Source organism: Cervus canadensis, chromosome 14 (genome assembly GCF_019320065.1).
Source record: "Cervus canadensis isolate Bull #8, Minnesota chromosome 14, ASM1932006v1, whole genome shotgun sequence".
Taxonomy (NCBI): Eukaryota; Metazoa; Chordata; class Mammalia; order Artiodactyla; family Cervidae; genus Cervus; species Cervus canadensis.
The window spans coordinates 33,444,474-33,467,071 of NC_057399.1; positions in this window are offsets into that span (position 1 = coordinate 33,444,474).

A 22,598-nucleotide genomic window follows, 5' to 3' on the forward strand; every position below is an offset into this window, starting at 1 on the left:
AGTGTTAAACCATATTTTACTTTTTATTGGTATATAATTAACTTACAATATTACATTAGCTTCAGATGTACACCATAGTGACTCAACAATTTTATACACTGTAAAATGATCATCACAATAAGTCCAGTTACTGTCTGTCACCATACAAAGATATTATGATATCACTATATTTCTCATGCTGTACATTTCATCCCTGTGACCCATTTCTTTTGTAACTGAAAGCTTGTATTTCCTAAACACCCTTACCTATTTCAGTCATTTCCCCCACCCTCTCCTTTTCTGCTTATTGACTATGCCAAAACCTTTGACTGTGTGGATCACAATAAGCTGGGGAAAATTCTGAAAGAGATGGGCATACCAGACCACCTGACCTGCCTCTTGAGAAACCTGTATGCAGGTCAGGAAGCAACAGTTAGAACTGGACGTGGAACAACAGACTGGTTCCAAATAGGAAAAGGAGTATGTCAAGGCTGTATATTGTCACCCTGCTTATTTAACTTATATGCAGAGTACATCATGCGAGATGCTGGGCTGGATGAAGCACAAACTGGAATCAAGACTGCTGGGAGAAATATCAATAACCTCAGATATGCAGATGACACCACCCTTATGGCAGAAAGTGAAGACTAACTAAAGAGCCTCTTGATGAAAGTGAAAGAGGAGTGAAAAAGTTGGCTTAAAGCTCAACATTCAGAAAACTAAGATCATGGCATCTGGTCCCATCACTTCATGACAAATAGATGGGGAAACAGTGGAAACAGTGGCTGACTTTAATTTGGGGGGCTCCAAAATCACTGCAGATGGTGACTGCAGCCATGAAATTAAAAGACACCTGCTCCTTGGAAGGAAAGTTATGACCAATCTGACAGCAGAGACCTTACTTTGCCAACATAGGTCTATTTAGTCAAGGCTGTGGTTTTTCCAGTAGTCATGTATGGATGTGAGAGTTGAACTGTAAAGAAAGCTGAGTGCTGAAAAATTGATGCTTTTGAACTGTGGTGTTGGAAAAGACTCTTAGGAGTCCCTTGGACTGCAAGGAGATCCCACCAGTCCATCCTAAAGGAGATCAGTCCTGGGTATTCATTGGAAGGACTGATGCTGAAGTTAAACTCCAATACTTTGGCCACCTGATGCGAAGAGCTGACTCATTTGAAAAGACCCTGATGCTGGGAAAGATTGGGGGCAGGAGGAGACGGGGATGACAGAGGATCAAATGGTTGGATGGCATCACCAACTCAATGGACACGAGTTTGGGTAAACTCCAGGAGTTGGTGATGGACAGGGAGGCCTGGGGTGCTGCAGTCCGTGGGGTTGCAAAGAGTTGGACACAACTGAACGACTGAATTGAACTGAACTCCTTTCTTGCAATCACATGTTTATTCTCCATATCTATTAGTATGTTTCTGCTTTGTTATATTTATTCACTTGGGATTTTTGGGATTCCAAATGTAAGTGAAGTCATATAACATTTATCTTCCTCTGTTTGACTTATTTCACCAAAGATAATACCCTGTAGGTCCATTCATGTTGTTGCAAATGGCAAGATTCTATTCTTTTTTAATGGCAGAGTAACATTCCATTGTGTATATATACATCTCTTTTAACCAGTCATCTGTTGACAGACATGTAGGTTGCTTTCAAATCTTGACTTGTGTAAATAATGCAATGAACATAGTAGAGGTTCATATGGTTTTTTAATTAGTGTTTTCATTTTCTTTGGTATTTACCCAGAAATAGAATTGATGTATCATAGATACTTCTATTTTTAATTTTTTTGAGAAACCTCTATGTTGTTTTCCATAAAGTATGCACCAATTTACATTCCTACCAACAGTGTACAAGGGTTCCTTTTTCTCCAAATCCTCGCCAACACCTATGATTTGTTGTACTTTTGATAACAGCCATTCTGGCAGTAGTGAGGTGATACCTCATTGTGGTTTTGATTTGCAGTTTCCTGATAATTAGGGACACTGATCATTTTTTCATGTGTCTGTTGGTCATCTCTTGTCTCTGCTGTTGATGCTTCTCACAAATTTTGAAAAGTTGTATTTTAATTTTCATTTAGTTCAAAGCATTTTTTATTTTCTCTTGAGACCTGTTACTTGACCAATGGATTATTTAGAAATGCATTGTTTGATTTCCAGATATTTGTGAATTTTCCATCTATTTTTCTATTACTTACTTCTAGCTCTATTTCATTGTGGTACAAGAACATCCTTTGTATGATTTCTATCTTTCCACATCTCTTAAAGTTTTTTTATAGGCCAGAGTGTGGTCTATCATGATGAGTGTTCATGTGAGATTTAGAAAAAATGTGTATTCTGCTGTTATTGGGAGGAGTGTTCTATAAATATCAATTAGATGTAATTGATAGTGTTGTTCTATATCCTTACTGTTTTTCTGCTTTTATTACTAACAGAAGGTTATTGAAGGCCGTGTTTAAATAAAGTGAATTTGTCTATCAGATTTTGTCACATATTTTGACACCTTCTTGTTAATTGCTTACACATTTAATACTGTTATGTTTTCTCTGAAAATTTATCATTGTCTACTGCCTTTATTATTATGCAATGCTCCTCTTTAACCCTGATAACCTTTCTTGTTTCAAAGTCTGTTTTGTCAGGTATTAGTACAGATACTTTAGCTTTATTTTGAGCTGCTCTGTTCCTTTACTATTAACTTAATAAAGCCTTCATCTTTAAAGTGGGGTTCTTTTTTTTCAGGGAATGATATTTTAAGATGATTTTTTTTTTTGCCATGATTCACTACTGATTCCTCCACGATGGTGCAATCTTCTTCAACAATGGCCAGGATGTTCATGAGACTAAAGATGTCTTCAGGGAGATAGCCTTTGGGCTCATCTATCTTCATAGTGAGCATGTCTAGTGTTAGAATGATGCTTTCTGGAATTTTCCAAGTTGATTTCTTGTAAACAACATACAGTTAGGTCTTTTTTCACTCTGATAGTCTTTCTTTTAATTGGCATATTTAGTGGATTCACATTTAAAGTGATTATTGATATAGTTATATCAATATCTACCATGTTTTCAACTGTTTTCTATTCATTGAATTTATTTTTTGTTTTTTCTTTGCTCCCATCTTTTTTGCCTTCTCTTGTTTTAATTGAAAGAACATTTTATATGAATCCATTTAACATCTCCTCTGTTAACAATTATTCTGTGTAAAAACTGTAGTGAAATTTACAACATACATTTTTAACTAGTCTAAGCCCCTTTTAGATATAGCACTATGCCACTTCACATGGGCAGATGCCATAAAACAGAGTTCTTCTAGTTCCTCCCTCTCACCCTTTGTGACACCACAGTCTTTCATTTGTCCACATGCTATAATGACCTGCTGCTGCTGCTAAGTCACTTCAGTCGTGTCTGACTCTTAGCGACCCTATGGACTGCAGCCTACCAGGCTCCTCTGTCCATGCGATTCTCCAGGCAATAGTACTGGAGTGGGTTGCCATTGCCTCCTCCAAATGACCTATTACCTTGTTACTATTATTGCTTTAAAAAGTTATACCTTAAATCAACTAAGATTAATAAATTTTTTATTTTACTTTTATTTATTCCCTGATTCTATTCCTTTTTTTTTTTTTTTAACAAAGCAGGTTTTTGAGCTGTCTTATTTTTCTTCTGCCTACAGAACATTCTTTTTGGTCAAAATAATTTTATTATAATATTGCTTACCAATACAAAATTAACACTATGTAAAAATTTCTTAATCTCATGACATTGTTACCATTATAAAATCTAAACCAATTTTGAAATTAAAACACAGTATAAGATAGAATTTAAACATTAGCAATATTAATTCAATATACTAGATTTTATTTCACTAAAATCACCATTAGTAAGAATATATAGTATTTATTACTTGTGGTTTGGGCTCCTTTGAGTTTGGCATGCCTACAGTCTATTTTATTTTTTTAAACTTTTTTATTATTGAAAATGTCAAACACATACAAAAGTGGAAGAATTAGTATAATAAATCCTTAGGAATCTATCAGTTAGCTTCAAGAATTATCAACACATGACCAACCTCATTGCATCTACAGCATGCTCTTGTCCCCTCTCCATTTTTTCAGAATACAGTAGGTCTTTATTGGTTATTTATTTTAAATATAGCAGTGTCCACATGCCAATCCCAAATTTCCTAACTATCCACCAACAGAAGAATGGGAAAAGAAGTTGTGGTACATAGATACAATGAAATATGACTCAGCCATTAAAAATAATGAAACAATACCATTTGGTATTGTTCATTGGATGAACCTAGAAACTGTCATACTTAGTGAAGTCAGATAGAGAAAGAGAAATATTGCATGATAGTGATTATATGCAGAAATGTAGAAAAATTATACAAATGAACTTATTTACAAAACAGAAACAGACTCACAGACTTAAAGAACAAATTTCTCATTACCAGGAGAGAAGGGTAGAGGGAAGGGATAGTTACAGAATTTTTAAAACATTTCTGCTGGTGATGAATTCTCTTGTTGTTATAGGTTTTGTGTTTTTTTTTTATTTTGTCTGAGAAAGTCTATAAAGACTTTAGTTTTTATCCCTTAGTTTTGGAGAATAAGTTCAGTGGATATAGAATTCTGGGTTGGTGTTTTTTATTTTTTTTCCCCCAACACTTTAAATATTTCACTCCACTTTCTTCTTCTCTGCATGGTTTCTGACAAGAAGTCTATTATAATTCTTATCCCTGTTGTTCTATTAGATAATGTATTATTTTTTTCAAAAGATTATTTTAAGATCACCTTTTTCTGGTTTTGGTTTCTGAAGTTTTAATATGATTCACAGTTATATATGTGGGAGTTTGGGGTTGTTGCTTAATTATTTCTCCTTCTTGATGTTCTCTGAGTTTCCTGGATCTGTAGTTTGCCTGGCATTAATTTCGCAAAGTCCTAATCATTACTACCGGAGAAGGCAATGGCAACCCACTCCAGTACTCTGGCCTGGAAAATCCCATGGACGGAGGAGCCTGGTGGGCTGCAGTCCATGGAGTCGCGAAGAGTTGGACACGACTGAGCGACTTCACTTTTACTTTTCACTTTCATGCATGGGAGAAGGAACTGGCAACCCACTCCAGTGTTCTTGCCTGGAGAATCCCAGGGACGGCAGAGCCTGGTGGGCTGCCGTCTGTGGGGTCGCACAGAGTCGGACACGACTGAAGCGACTTAGCAGCAGCAGCAGCAATCATTACTACTGTACATATTCTGTTTGTTCTCACTTTCTTCTCCCTCTGACATTCTAATTATATGCCTCTTACCCCTTTGGGGATTGTTCTACAGCTCTTAAATGTTATATTCTGATTTTCTTGTCTTCCTTTTTTTCTGTTTGCATTTCATGTTGCAAATTTTCTACTGACATATATTCAAGCTCACTGATTCTTTTTTTTTTTCAGTCATTCTGAGTCTACTGATGAGCCCATTAAAGGTATTCTTCATTTCTGTTACTGTTTTTTTTTTTAAATTTTTTTGATTCTTTATAAGAATTTCTATCACTTTGTTGTATCCTCCACCTGTTCTTGCCTGTAGTCTACCTTTTCCATTATAGCACTTAATAATAATCATAGTTATTTAAATTCCCTGTCTGATAATTCCAATATGTATTTCATAGCTGAATCTAATTCTATTGATTTGTCTCTTTAGACTGTGTCTTTTCTTGCCTTTAGAGGATTAATTTTAAACTGGTTAGAAATTCAGATGTTTTAAATATTTCCTGTAGACACTGGTGCCAGAGGCTTTGCCTGCAGTGTCTTTATTTTGTCTCACCTCTTGACTTTGGTCTTCCCTCAGTACTTCTCTTCAGAAAATTTGTATCTTGCATCTCTTTCAGCTGTGGTCCATAGTTGTTACAGTGCAGTCCAGTCCCATCAGTGTCGCATAGGTGAGGGGGAGCATTTTACCATCATCTGATTACATCTCAGTCTTTTAGTGGGTCTATGTCTTCAGGCTGTGATCTTTACAAGTGTTTCTTCGGTGATATGGCTTTCCCATCCTACTTTCCACTTCCTGGTTTCAGCTTTCTGAGTCTATTTTACTGAAGACCTCATGCCTGTTGATTATGCTTTTTTCCTCAAATTAGGTGAGACAGGAAAGCTAAAGGAGGCTGAAGTATTATAGAAGGAATGCCTTTCCCAGCTGTTATAAGGCTCTGACAATGTACTTTCACCTGGAGAGTGGGTCTTTGTCATGGAGAAGACACCGGGCATATTTTACAATGGTCATTCTTTACCTCACGTTGTCAGAGCCACAAAGAATCTTTTTGAGAACCTGATGGTGTTCCTGAAAGCAAAAGCCACAAAAGTGTACTGGCCTTCAATAGTTTCTCATTACAAGTGTGTGTGCATTCAGTTGCTCAGTCGTGTCCAACTGTTTGTGACCCCACGGACTGTAGCCTGTCAAGCTCCTCTGTCCATGGGATTCTCCAGGCAAGAGTACTGGTCCAGTTTCTCATTACACACCAGTCCATTAGTCCACATAGCCTCCAGAAATTCATCAAAATTACCAGTTACTTGTTTTACCATTTTATGGTTCCAGCAGTTTCTGCTTCAGATAAGCATTGTTGTTGTTGTTCAGTCACTAAGTTGTGCCTGACTATTTGTGACCCATGGACTATAGCACACCAGGCTCCTCTGTCCTCCGTTGTCTCCTGGAGTTTGCTCAAATTCATGTCCATTGAGTCGGTGATGCTATCTAATCAATTTATCCTCCATGCCTCCCCCTTTTATTTTTGCCTTCAATTTTTCCCAGCATCAGGGACTTCTCCAGTGAGCCGACTCTTCCCTTCAAGTGGCCAAAGTATTGCAGCTTCAGTTTCAGAATCAGTCCTTCCAATGAATATTCAGGATTGATTTCCTTTAGGATTGACTGGTTTGATTTCTTTGCTGTCCACGGGACTCTCAGGAGTCTTCTTCAGCACCACAGTTCAAAAGCATCAACTCTTCAGTACTCAACCTTCTTTATGGTCCAACTCTCATATCCATACATGACTACAGGAAAAACCATAGCTTTGACTACCTTTCTTGGCAAAATGTCTGCATTTTAATACTCTGTCTAGGTTTTCATAGCTTTTCTTCCAATTCGCAAGCATCTTTTAATTTCATGGCTGTAGTCACCATCTGCCATGATTTTGGAGCCCAAGAAAATAAAGTCTGTCACTGTTTCCATTATTTCCACATCTATTTGTCATGACGTGATGGGACCGGATGCCTGATCTTAGTTTTTTGAATGTTGAGTTTCAAGCCAACTTTTTCACTGTCCTCTTTCAGTTTTATTAAGAGGCTATTTAGTTCCTCTTTGCTTTCTGCAATTAGAGTGGTATCATCTGCACACACGAATTTGTTGGTATTTCTCCTGGCAATCTTGATTCCAATGTGTGATTCATCCAGCCTGGCATGTCTCATGATGTACTGTGCATATAAGTTAAATAAGCAGAGTGACAATATACAGCCTTGATGAACTCCTTTCCCAATTTTGAACCAGTCCATTTTTCCATGGCTAGTTCTAACTGTCGCTTTCTGATCTGTACACAGGTTTCTTAGGCTACAAGTAAGGTGGTCTTGTATTTCCATCTCTTTAAGAAGTTTCCACAGTTTATTGTGATCTACACAGTCAAAGGCTTTAGCATAGTCAATGAAGCAGATGTTTTTCTGGAATTTCCTTGTTTTTTCTATGATCCAGAGGATGTTGGCAATTTGATCTCTGGTTCCTCTGCCTTTTCTAATTCCAGCTTCTACATCTGGAAGTTCTCATTTCATGTACTGCGGAAGCATAGCTTGAAGGATTTTGAGCATTACCTTGCTAGCACATGAAATGAGAACAATTGTATGGTAGTTTAAACATTCTTTGGCATTGACTTTCTTTAGGATTGAAATGAAAACTGACCTTTTCTAGTCCTGTGACTACTGCTGAGTTTTCCAAATTTGCTGGCATATTGAGTGCAGCACTTTAAGAGCATCATCTTTTAGGATTTGAAATAGCTCAGCTGGAATTCCATTACTTCCATTAGCTTTGTTTGTAGTAATGCTTCCTAAGGCCTACTGTTTCGGTCCTTTATCATGCCCATCTTTGTATGAAATGTTCCTTTGGTATCTCCAATTTTCTTGAAGAGATCTCTAGTCTTTCCCATTCTATTATTTTCTTCTATTTCTTTGCATTGTTCACTTAAGTCTCCTTAAGGTAAGTACATCTCATCTTTTTCTGTCTGGTTATTCTGTCTCTCTGGGCTTTCCAGGTGACACTAGTGGTAAAGAATCTGCCTGCCAATGCAGGGGACATAAGAGATCCCCAAGTAGGGAAGATCCCCTGGAGGAGGGCATGGCAGTCCACTCCAGTACTCTTGCCTGTAGAATTCCAGGGGCTGAGGAGCCAAGAATTGGACATGACTGAAGCGACTGAGCACACATGCCTAAGATGGCTATCAGTTCAGTTCAGTTCAGTCGCTCAGTCATGTCCGACTCTTTGCGACACCATGAATCACAGCATCCCAGGCCTCCCTGTCCATCACCAACCCCCGGAGTTTACTCAAACTCATGTCCATCAAGTCGGTGATGCCATCCAGCCGTCTCATCCTCTATCGTCCCCTTCTCCTCCTGCCCCCAATCCCTCCCAGCATCAGGGTCTTTTCCAATGAGTTAACTCTTTGCATGAGGTGGCCAAAGTATTCGAGTTTCAGCTTCAGCATCAGTCCTTCCAATGAACACCCAGGACTGATCTCCTTCAGGATGGACTGGTTGGATCTCCTTGCAGTCCAAGGGACTCTCAAGAGTCTTCTCCAACACCACAGTTCAAAAGCATCAATTCTTCGGCGCTCAGCTTTCTTCACAGTCCAACTCTCACATCCATACATGACCACTGGAGAAACCATAACCTTGACCAGATGGACCTTTGTTGGCAAAGTAAGGTCTCTGCTTTTTAATATGCTATCCAGGTTGGTCATAACTTTCCTTCCAAGGAGTAAGCGTCTTTTAATTTCATGGCTGCAGTCATCATCCACAGTGATTTTGGAACCCAAAAAAATAAAGTCTGACACTGTTTCCACTGTCTCCCCATCTATTTCCCATGAGGTGATGGGACCAGGTGCCATGATCTTAGTTTTCTGAATGTTAAGCTTTAAGCCAACTTTTTCACTCTCCTCTTTTACTTTCATCAAGAGGCTTTTCATTTCCTCTTCACTCTCTGCCATAAGGGTGGTATCATCTGCATATCTGAGGTTATTGATATTCCTCCCGGCAATCTTGATTCCAGCTTGTGCTTCTTCCAGCCCAGCATTTCTAATGATGTATACCATTATACAAAATAAAAAGTTAAAAAAAAAAAAAAAAGAAGTCAATCACTGTGACCACTGGGAGCATGAGTCAGAACTACTAAAAATGACTGAAACTTCATTCAAACAATGACTTAAAATTAAGCACCAAAAACTATTATCTCCTAAGAAATAGTCACTAGTTTCCTTACAGTGTAGTCATCAGCCTTCTGTTTAATTAGTGGAAGGCAGTGAGTAAAGAAACTTTCCTGGAGATAAGGAACCATCAGTAGTCATCTGAAAACTAATCTAGTAACACTAAAACCTGCATGTATCACTGAAAGACAGAAGAGCATCCAAAATGCATCCAAATAGGCCATGCCTCCTCCCACAAAAAGATGACTAAATGGCAATTCCATGTGACCATAAAACTCCAAAGAGCTGCTGAAACACATTATCAAGCATAAAATCTAGATTAAATTGATGTATTTATTAGAGCCAAGAAATATTTAAATTGGTTTGTGGTATGAATTATAATTGTATTTGTATGTTAATATCCCTTAAATTTGAACTAGTTTCTTGGTATTTCATCATTTCAGCTCCAGAGAAATGTAGTGCTGTGCCCACCTAACTGAGACAAGCTGGTTCTCTATTGGGAGACACAAATTAGCTTAGAAGTCATGGATTATCCATTAACTGTGACTTGAGGTGATAGTGGGGATGTCTTGTAGAGTAAAAGTTTGGGCATTGAGTGGATGATACTGTGTATAACTTTAAAAAATCAATAGAATCCTTTTGAGGATGCTGCCTCAATTTAAAGGGTGTGTTTTATCCAAACTTGGCATCCAAATAATCATTTCTCTCTCTTGTTCTAAATAACAGCTTTATTGAGGTATAGCACATATATCCTAAAACTGACCTACCCTTTTAAACTATACAATGCAGTGCTTTTCTTAAAATATTCACAAAGTTATGCAACCTTCACTTCTTATTCCAGGACATTTTAATCATCCTAAAAAGAAACTTTATACTCATTTGATTCCCCATTCTCACCCAAACCCATGTCCGCAGAGCCAGGCAACTATGAACATATTTTCTGTCTCTCTGAATTTGCATATTCTGGACATTTTATATACATGGAATCATATAACATGCAGCCTTTGGACTGGGTTTCTCTAACCTAGTGTGATGCTTTCAAGGGAACCATTTCTCTCTGGCATTGATCTTCTGGGCAGTTTTACAAGGTGTTCCTGCCTTGCCCCTGGACCTGTGTGCTCTCCATTTATGTGTAAACTTCTATGACATGTGCTTAAATAATTCCTGTCAACTCCAAGTCTTCCCAGCCCCTACCTACTGGCCATTCTTCTGGCTGTGTGCAGCTGGGCCCCAGCTCTAGCTATCTGACACTACAGAGAAAAATCCCAGTCAGATGCCATGCCCTCCTAGGTATGCACAGAAACTCCATGGGAATGAGTCAATCTGCTACTTCCTGTGGTTTTTCAAGAAATACAATAGATACGTAAAAATGTATTTGGAATTAAAATTGCCAATGAAAGCTCTTTGAGATTTCATTAGCTTGGAGATGTTTTCCAAACAATGCTTATAGTTTGACTGGTATAACGGTAATATACATATCTTTGCTTTGTCAAATGATTAAAATACTTCACATAGCTTATTTAAAATGTCAGACAACTGATGAAGTTAAAGAGTAAATAAAATAAATATGAAAATAAATTGCAAATCATCCATCCAGTTGCTTTGTAGTTAACCACTCCCTCCTTCAGAAATAAGGATGATTCTTTTATTTTCTACTTTTTGTATTATCCTCTTCTTCCCCTGCATCAAGTATTATTTAAGGATCGTGCTTTCTCTTTTTTAATCCAACATACTAGTTTTTATTTTATTTCTATTTTTCAACTTTGATGGTATTAAAGCAACTTTTAAAGGAGAAATACCCATCCATAATCCTCCACACATCTATTAAAAATATTGCAATTTTTCTATTCATTTTTTACTTTTTTTCCAGAAAACATATTTTTTTTAATTAATTGCCTGAAATAACTCCATAATACATTTCCCCCTGTATTTTTGTAGGACAATTTTAAGAAACCCCCATAAAGTTTCTTTTGGGTCTTTTATAGGTTTATACCTACAAATTCAGGAATCTAATAAGTTCTATTTCACAGGATTACTATAACAAAAGTTCTTTACACATGGGCCTTTCTATAAAGCGTCTCACAGCATACCACCTGGCTTTATCAGAAAGTACAAACAAGAGGGTAAGAAAGAAGGCCAACAGGAGAACATGCTGCCTTTTTCCTTTTCTACAGATAGACTTTCTCATACTTATAACTTAGGTTGCATAACTTTTTGTGTCCTCATTTTTCCACTTTATCCAGTTACTTTAACTTATCCCATGTATAACACTACTACTTGCAAAGCTTCATAACAGATTGTTCTATATTTTACCCATTTTTTACTTACAATTTTTCAATTTGGAGCTAATATGGTTGTTTCAAACTTTTCAAAAGTATAATTTGAGTAACGGCCATGTTGAAACTGTTAGGGGAAGCACACTGATTGAAACCGCCCACCCTGGCCAGGCACCATAGTAACCATTTGCATGAGTTGTTTTATGACAGGAGATCCTGATAAGGAATATGGAACTAATAAGCCACCACCAACTGGAAGAGTTTGGGAAAGGTCAAAAGGAGACACCGCGTGTCCGTCCACTTCCCAGAATCCCTCTTGCTAGCATCCATCTTGGCTGAGCGTGCGCCACCAGGAAAGACTGAATTAGAATGATTGGCCAAAGACCACCTGGAAACTAATCCCATCACCATAAAACCCGAGACTGCGAGCCATGCGGAACGGCAGGTCTCCTGCGTTCCCTCACCCTCCTACTCTCCACCCGGGTGCCCTTTCCCAATAAAATCTCTTGCTCTGTCAGCACATGTGTCTCCTTGGACAATTCATTTCCGAGTGTTAGACAAGAGTCCAGTTTTGGGCCCTGGAAGGGGTCCCCCTTCCTGCAACAAAACTACCTAGTAGAAGAAATGAAGCAGACTTTGAACATGGTCAGGCCCTCTATGCTGTTTTTAAGATTCTCCATCAAAAAAGGGAAACTAAGACTGCCCTGGGTTTAGGACCTAGATGTAGTAGGGCAGGAGATAGAGGGGAAGGTCAGGACGTCTATCTAATGTCACAATTGAAATATTTGAGTCCCTTATCAGATCCTGGGGCTGCATCAGAGGAAAGTGCTAACAAGATCATCTCTCTTCTGCTACCCACTTTCTTCCTGGTGATTCCTTCCAAGGAGTAGCCTTTAACTTGGAGTGACCGGGTGGCTGCTTGAGGATTAAACCATGTACAGGTCATTCTTTTCAAGGGTTGGTAGAATAACTGGTCCATCTGCAACCACTTTCTTTAGGGAAGAAGCACCATGGTTCTCAGAAAACTTTGATTTAATAGCACTGGTAGAAATGGGGCAGGAACAGAACCAGTGGCAATTATCTTCTTGTTATCTTCTGCAGCCAACGTATCATCTCTTCCAACTCTGCCTGACTTCAACTCTTCCTCCTGGATTCCCTAATTTCAGGCAGGCCCCACCATCCACTTTGTTACCCAAATTGCACACCTGGATGTCCACTTGACACTGTCCTTTTCTGATCAAATATTTTCTTATGCACATATGAACACTGCAATAAATAGAGAATCTAATCCATGTCTAAATATTGTCAAGTGGTTGAAGGAATTACTGAATAAGTGGACTCAGAGTTACTGAAGATTTTTCTATATGCAGATGGCCAACAGGCACATGAAAAGATGCTCATCATTGCTAATTATTAGAGAAATACAAATAAAAACTATAATGAAGTACCATTTCACATCAGTTAGAATGACCATCATTAAAAAAAGTCTAATAAATGCTTGAGGGGAATGTGGAGAAAAGGGAACCCTCTTATGATGTTGGTAGGAGTGTAAATTGGTGTATCCATGATGGAACAGTATAGAGGTTCCACAAAAAAACTAAAAACAGAGTTGCCATATGTTTTAGCAATCCCATTTTTGGGCATATATCCAGACAAAACTATAATTTGAAAAGATATATGCACTCATATGTTCATGGCTGCACTGTTTACAACAGTGAAGATATGGAAACAGCCTAAATATCCATTAGCAGATGAATGGATAAAAAAGATGTGGCATATTACTCAGCCATGAAAAGAATGAAATAATGCCATTTGCAGCAACATGAGATTATCATACTAAGTGAAGGAAGTCAGAAAGGGAAAGAGAAATACCATATGTTATCACTTATATCTGGAATATAAAATACAACACAAATGAACATACCTATGAAACAGAAACAGACTCACACAGAGAACAGACCTGTGGTTGTCAAGGGGAAGGGGGCTTGGGGGAGGGAAGGATTAAGAGTTTGAGATTAGCAGACACAAATTATTATATATAGGGTAGATAAACAAGATCCTACTGTACAGCATAGGGAACTATACTTAATATTCTGTGATGAACTGAAAATAATGTGAAAAAGAATATATACATATATGTGTATAACTATCATTTTGTTGTACAGCAGAAACTAATGCAAATCTATAAATCAAGTATACTTCAATAACATTAAAAAACATTTTAAAAAGTTTCTGTGTGCAGAATGTGGAAAGCTGTAGCTATTTCTGAACATATTTATTACTAGGCACGTCTGTGTATATTGTTTCAATTAAGATAATTCTGACCAAACATGATTTACTTCAGATTGCTTGTACCTGGCATACAAGAAGAGTTTAATCGAACTGATATAGTTTACACATGAGGTCCACAACCACTAGCAACTTTTTAGTTATTTCTTACAGAAGACAATGATTCATACAGGCAGAATGCTCTTTTGCTGTACTCAAAACTTTAAAATTAAAAAAATATTCTAATCTTGTTTCTTTAACAAATAGATAGCAAGGGAAAAAGTAGGAGAAGGTGAACTGCAGAAAACCAGAGGGACTTAAGAGACATATGAGATGCATGAGACAAGTGCTCAGGCCTGGTGCACTGGGAAAACCTAGAAGGATCAGGTAGACAGGGAGGTGGGAGCGGGGATCGGGATGGGGAATACATGTAAATCCATGGCTGATTCATGTCAATGTATGACAAAAACCACTACAGTATTGTAAAATAATTAGCCTCCAACTAATAAAAATAAATGAAAAAAAAAAACTTCAAAAAAAAAAAGAGAGAGACATATGAGAAATGTTTGGATCCTGGTGTAAATAAACAAAAGGTTAAAAAAGTCTGAGACAGACAAGGGCACCTGAACTATAATTAAACTGTAACATTAATATTATAGCTTAATAATATTAAAGAATTAATGTTGTTTTTTAGATGTACTTTGTGTTTTCATGTTTTAAAAAGAGTCAGAGAAAGACAAATACAGAATGATATCACTTATATGTGGACCCTAAAAACTTTGAACTTGTAGAAGCAGAGTAGAATGGTGGTTGCCAGGGGCTGAGGAGTGGGAGTGAGAGGAATGCGGAGATATTGGACAAAGCGTATAAACTTCCAGTTACAAGATGAGTAAGTTCTGGGGATCTGAGGTATAGCATAGTGACTATGGTTAACAATGCTTTATTATATACTTAAAATTGCCAGGAGAGTAGACCTTAATGGCTCTCACCACCACCACCTCAAAAAAAAAAAAAAAGGTAATTATGTGAGGTGATGGATGTGTTAACTAACCTTATTTTGGTAATCTTTTCACAATATATATGTATCAAATAATCATACTGTACATTTTAAACTTACACACTATTATATTATATAGGGCTCATCCTAAAAAGTTGCTGGACTGAGCATAGTGAGAAATGAGAGGAGAGAAGGTAAAATCAAGAATCCAGAGTCAGGCTTTGGATACAGCTTCTGTGATAACCAGTGGTCCTTTTATTTCAGATCTCCTATTGTTGGTGACATTGCTTTGCACAACTTCATCACCTCTGTGGAATCCATTCTATTCTTGCCCATTATGATTGTTTGCTCATTCTATGCACCTACGCAGAGCATTTCTCACTGAGGCTGTCTCTACTCATGACCACATTCAAGTTTTCCTAGTACAGAAGGTTTTATTCACTGGTGATTAAAACCTGATTCACTAGTGAGTCTCACACCAAAGTAGGTCATATGTCACAAAAGGTCTGCAAATTTCCTTATTTCCAAGAACTGGATAGTTAGCTTTTTCTTGACCAGGTTTAGAACAGCTTATCATGTATGGGAGAGTCCTTTTTGGGGAATTTCTATTTTAGTAGGTGCTAAGCTACCTGGTAGAATCCATGGTTTCTTTCTTTTAGACATGTCCCTGGAATGTGCCACTCAGGGCTCAAGATTCTTTGCTAAAAAATGGCTGGAGAGGAATTCTATAGATGTGAATCTCAAAGGCTTAACTTTCTTAGTATTTATTAGTGCTTTATGTTAATACATCCCTGTAACTTTTCTCAATTTTAACACATATTCATCAGCTGCAAACTTGGCTGTAGTAAGCACCTGATGAGGTCAACAAAGTGAGGACTCATTACTATCAGTTGTGGTTGTTGCTGCTTTTTTTAAATTTAATTTTAAAAAGTTTTAGATTTACAGAAAAGTGTTACTGCTATATTATGTAGGTTAGCTACCTAGAATCCTTGTGTTAAGGGTACAGGAGACCCTGGTTATCCTCTTAGAATCAACCACTCAGTCCTGCCCCTTTCACCATTTCCTAACCTATAACACTGGCCAAATCACTTTGGATTTTTTGACTAGAAAATTGCACTAAGCAGGGGTCCAGTACCCCAAAACCAGACTTAGGGAGGAGGGAGTGGAGGGAAGCCAATATACTAGACATGGTCCATTGGATATAACCTGACCATCATTAACAGAAAGTTCTTGAGGCCAGCCAAAGGGGCCAGTTACTATGTAACAAAAAGATGCGGTAAAACTAGAAATCACAAAATTCCTAGAAGAAAAACATAGGCAGAATACTGTATAACATAAATTGTAGCAATACTCTTTTGGATCTGTCTAGTAAAGCAAAGGACATAAAAGCAAAAATAACACATGGGACCCAATTAAGTTCAAGAGTTTTTGTACAGCAAAGAAACCATTGACAAAATAAAAAGGCAATCTACTGAATGGAAGAAAATATACACAAGTGATGTGACCAATGAAGGTTAAATCCAAAATACATAAACAGCTCATACAACTCAATATCAAAAACAAAAAACAATCTGATTTTTAAAATGGGCAGAAGACCTGAATAGACATTTTTCCAAAGAAGATATATAGATGGTCAACAGGCAAGTAAAAAGATGCTAACCACTATCAATCATCAGAGGAATGCAAATTAAAACTACAAAGAGATAATCACATCACACCTGTCATAATGATTATCATCAAAAAGAACACAAGTAATAAACATTGGTGAGAATGTGAAGAAAAGGGAATCCTCATATACTCTTGGTGGAAACATAAATAAGTGCAACCACTGTGAAAAATGCTAGAGAGTTTTCTAAAAAAGCTAAAAATAGAACTACCACATGAGCCAGCAATTGTACTCCTGGGTATATATCCAAAAAAAGAAAAAGAAAACATTAATCTGAAAAGATACATGCACCCCAATGTTCATAGAACATTATCTACAGTTGCAAGATATGGAAGCAACCTAAATGTCCATCGACAGAAGAATGGATAAAGATGCAGTACACACACACACAACAGAATATTACTTACCCAGTAAAAAGAATGACATTTTGCCATTTGCAACAACATGAGTGGAATGGACTTGGAGGATATTATGCTAAGTAAAATAAGACAGAAAGACAAACACTGTTTGATATCACTTACATGTGGAATCTAAGAAATAAAATAAACAAATGAACATAACAAAAAAGAAACAAGGAGGAATCAAGACGTAGTAGAAGGATGTGGAACTCACCTCCCCCCACATATATATCAAAAATTCATCGACATGTGGAACAATTTTCACAGAATACTTTACTGAATGCTGGCAAAAGATACCAGACACTCAGAAGTGCAAGAAAGATCTTCATGTAATGGTAGGGTGAAAGAAAAAAAGAAAGGAATTAGGACCGGACCTGCACCCTGGGAAGGGAGCTGTGAAAGAGGAAAGATTCCCACACTCTGGGAAGACCTTTCACCAGTGGGAAGATCAGCCAGGACAGAAAGGGAGCTTCAGAGGCTCAGAGGAGAGTGCAACAGCCAGCTGTCAGCAGGCAGTAGAGAGAGAGACTGGCACAGAGAATGCATGCTACCTTGTTGCAATCCCCAGCACAAGACATGTGCCTGCTAGTATGTAGCTAGTATGTATTTCAGGGTGCGGAAATGGCAGTTTCAGAAGACTGACTCAGGGAGATGACTGAGGTTGGTGGCTGGAAGACAGCCAAAAGTGGGTGTCAGTCAGTTCAGTCACTCAGTCATGTCCGACTCCCCGTGACCCCATGAATCGCAGCACACCAGGCCTCCCTGTCCATCACCAACTCCCAGAGTTTACTCAAACTCATGCCCATCGAGTCGGTGATGCCATCCAGCCATCTCATCCTCTGTCATCCCCTTCTCCTCCTGCCCCCAGTCCCTCCCAGCATCAGGGTCTTTTCCAAAGAATCAACTCTTCACATGAGGTGGCTAAAGTGTTGGAGTTTCAGCTTCAGCATCAGTCCTTCCAATGAACACCCAGGATTTATCTCCTTCAGGTTGGATTGGTTGGATCTCCTTGCAGTCCAAGGGACTCTCAAGAGTCTTCTCCAACACCACAGTTCAGAAGCATCAATTTTTCGGCACTCAGCTTTCTTCACAGTCCAACCCTCACATCCATACATGACCACTGGAAAAACCATAGAAGTGGGTGTAGTATGGGCCAAAAATGGGGGAGGAGGAGGTATACACAAAAGAAGCTCACGCCTGCCTTTGAAACAAAGTATCATTTCTAAGCAGTGTGCAAAGGGAGGGGTAGGGCCTGCCATAGCACCCTCTTTCTTAGCTCTGCCCCTGTGATCTCTGAAGTGGAATGCTGGGGGCTTCTGTGGCTAGGATATGTCCAGACTTAGCAGCTGTGGACTTCTGGGTGTGTGCATGCCCCTTTTTCAATGGAATAACAATGGGCACAATAAAGAACAGAAATGGTATGGACCTAACAGAAGCAGAAGATATTAAGAAGTGGCAAAATACACAGAAGAACTGTACAAAAAAGCTCTTAATGACCTGGATAACCAGATGGTGTGATTACTCTCCTAGAGCCAGAAATCCTCAAGTGTGAAGTCAAGAGGGCCTTAGGAAGCATTACTATGAACAAAGCTAGTGGAAGTGATGGCATTCCAGATGAGCTATTTCAAATCCTAAAAGATGATGCTGTTAGGAACAGCAGACAGAAAGTCAAATAAAAAAATTAAAAGCAATACACCAGACCAATGGAATAATATAAAGTTTGCCAATCTATGCATAATAGGTATCTCAGAAGGAGAAGAAAGATTAAAGGAGATTAAAAATGTATTTATGCTGAAAAATTACCATACTTAAAGAAGAAAACAGATATCCAGTTAAAAGAAGCAGAGAGGGTCCCAAGTAAGTTAAACCCAAACAGAACTACACCAAGACATATAATAATTAAAATGGCAAAATTTTAAGATAAAGAGAGAATTCTAACAGCAGCAAGAGAAAAACAGAGTTAGTTACAATGGAACCTCCATAAGGCTATTTGCTGATTTCTCTACAGAAAGGTTGCAGGCCAGAAGGGAGTGATAAGATATATTCAAAGTTCAGAAAGAGAAAAATATGCAACCTAGGATACTCTTCGGAGTAGCCAATGGCACCCCTCTCCAGTACTCTTGCCTGGAAAATCCCAGGGACGGAGGAGCCTGGTGGGCTGCAGTCCATGGGGTCGCTAAGAGTTGGACACGACTGAGTGACTTCACTTTCACTTTTCACTTTCATGCATTGGAGAAGGAAATGGCAACCCACTCTAGTGTCCTTGCCTGGAGAATCCCAGGGACAGGGGAGCCCATCCCAGGGACAGATGGGCTGCCATCTATGGGGTCTCACAGAGTCAGACACGACTGAAGTGACTTAGCCGCAGCAGGATACTCTACCCAGCAAGATTACCATTAAGAATAGAAGAAGAGACAAAGAATTTCTCAGAAATTAAAAACTAAAAGAATACAATAATACTAAACCTATCCTAGAAAATATTGAAAGAGCTTCTGTAAATTAAAAAGAAGCAAGAATCTAGGAAAGAGAAAATCCGCAAAGTAAATCACTTAAATAAACCAGCATACAATTTTTTTAAAATAAAAAAATTTCTGTGAAAGCAATGATAACCACAATGAACAGCAAAAGGGTAAATATGAATGTGTAAAAGAGGACATCATAAAATGCAGGGGAAGAGAGTAAGAAAAGGCATATTCCACCCCCACCCTCGAGTGTGTTTGAGCCTATATAACTACCAGTTAAAAGCAAATAGATATAGGAGGAGGCTAACCTACATGAAAAATGGGGGTAACCATGAATCAAAAATACACAATAGAATCACAAAAACTAAAAGAAGAGAACAGAAGCATAACACAAAAGAAAATTGTAAAACCACAAGAGAAAAAAGAGAAAGGGAGGAAAAAGAAACACAAAATTAATGGGCAAACAAGGTTTAAAATGGCAATAAATACATATCTCTCAGAAACTACCTTAAATGCCAATAATCTAATTGCTCTAATCAAAAGACAGAGAGTGGCAGATTGGATTAAAAAAACAAGAGCCTATAATATGCTGCTTACAAGACACCCACTTAAGGGCGAAGGACACACATAGATTGAAAGTGAGGGGATAGAAAAAATACATTTCATGCAAATGGAAAAGATAACAAACCAGGGGTCACAATACTCACATCAGACAAAAGAGACTTTAAAACAAAGGCTATAAAGAAAGATACAGAAGTACACTATATGATGATAAAAGGATCAATACAAGAAGAGGATATTGTTAACATATATACACCCAACATAGGAGTATCCAAATACATAAACAAATACTAACAGCCAAAAAGGGAGAAACTGATGGGAATGCAATAATGGTAAGAGACTTTAACACCCTAATCCCAGTCTCTTCAAAAGGTGGTTTTGGAAAAGTTGGACAGCCACAGGCAAATCAATGAAGTTGGAACACACCCTCACACCATACACAAAAATAAACTCAAAATGACTTAAAGCCTTAATATAAGACAAGACACCATAAAATGGGAACCCTCTTACACTCTCGGTAGGAATGTAAATTGGTGCAGCCACTATGGAAAATAGTATGGAGGTTCCTCAAAAAACTAAAAGTACAGCTGTCATATGATCCAGGATTGCCACTCCTGGACATACACTCAGACAAAACTATAATTCAAAAAGATGCATGCACCCTATGTTCATAGCAGCACTATTTACAATAACCGAGACATGGAAACAACCTACACGTCTTATCAACAGATGAAGGAATAAAGAAGATGTAGTGTATCTATATATACAATTGTATATAATGTATATATTTGTGTGTGTGTATATATATGTATCTATAATGGAATATTACTCAGCCATAAAAAAGAATGAAATAATGTCATTAGCAGCAACATGGATGGACCCAGAGATTATCATTAAGTGAAGTAAGTAAGTAAGATTACTTAAGTGAAGTAAGTCAGAAAAAGAAAGGTAGATATCATATAATATTACTTGTAATGGAGTCTAAAATAAGACACAAATGAATATATCTATGAAACAGAAACAGACTCATAGATAATAGAGAAGAGACTTGTGGTTGCCAAGGGTGAGGGTGACAGGGGCAAGAAGTACTGGGAGTTTGGATTAGTAGATACAAACTCTTATATATAGAATGGATAAACAACCAACTACTACTGTATAGCACAAGGAAGCATATTAAATATCTTGTGATAAGCTAATGGAAAATAATATGAAAAATAATATATATACACATATATATACAATCAAAAAATAAAGTAACAACAACAAAGGCTTTTAAAAGCGGACACTCATTATAATCCAATAAAATCAGAAATATATAATACAAAGATGATCTTAAAAATTAGAAGGAACAGAAGTCAATCTTGACCCACTTAGTTTAGGTGTAATGATTTTGCCTACCTCAAGGGTATTTTTTTATTGTTGAATTAGAACTGCTGCTTTTAATAATGAATTTTAACTATGAGAATGGTTGTTAGGCTTATTTGTTTAGTAAGACAGGAAATGTATAAACATTTTAGCAGCATTTCCAAATTGTGAATAAAAAATTAAAAACTTGACAAAAAAATTAGAACAAATGAGTACTCAAACTAGGAAAATAAAATACAACCTAAAATTGATTGATTAAACAGAAAAAAAAATACAGAAAGAAAATGTTGATTTAAAAGCTACTCCTCTGAAAAGATCAATAAAAACATCCTTCACAAACCTAATTCTAGCAAAATATTGTAAAAAAACAAATTACACCTGATGAGGAATGAAAAGGGATTTACCTGTGGCCATCACAATATTATAAAGTAATCATTCCCAAGTTAAAATAAATAAGTTAATTAAGAATAAATAAAAATTATGAGAATATTTTATATAAATTTACAGGAACAAATTTTAGGAGTAGAGAGAAATTGACTATTTCCTTCCACAATGGAAATGGCTAGACCTGACCTAAAGAAGTATAAAACATAAAAAGACCAATTTCCATAGGAAAGATTTGAAAGGTAATATGGTAGACTGAATAATGATCCCCCAAAGAGGTCTGTGTGCTAGTCCCTGAATCTGTGAATGAGTTGTTTTATATAGTCAAAGGATTATGTTTGGAAGATAAAGAAATTATCCTGCATTATCTGGTTGGTCCGAATGATGCAATCTCAGTTCAGTTCAGTCACTCAGTCATGTCCGACTCTTTGTGACCCCATGAATTGCAGCACGCCAGGCCTCCCTGTCCACTGCCAACTCCCCGAGTTTACTCAAACTCATGCCCATTGAGTCGGTGATGCCATCCAGCCATCTCATGCTCTGTCGTCCCCTTCTCTTCCTGCAATCTCAAGGGTTCGTATATAATAAGAGTAGTAGGATAAGTAATGACCCTCAAGTATACTCAGGTTCTATTACCTGGAATTTGTGAACATTACCCTTTGTAGCAACGAGATTTTTGCAGGTGTAACTTCAGCACTTTATTCTATTATCTGGGTTGCCCCAAATAACAAGTATCTTTATAAGATGGAGGTAGAGGGTGATGTGACCATAGATGAAGACAGTATGACTGGGAAGCAGA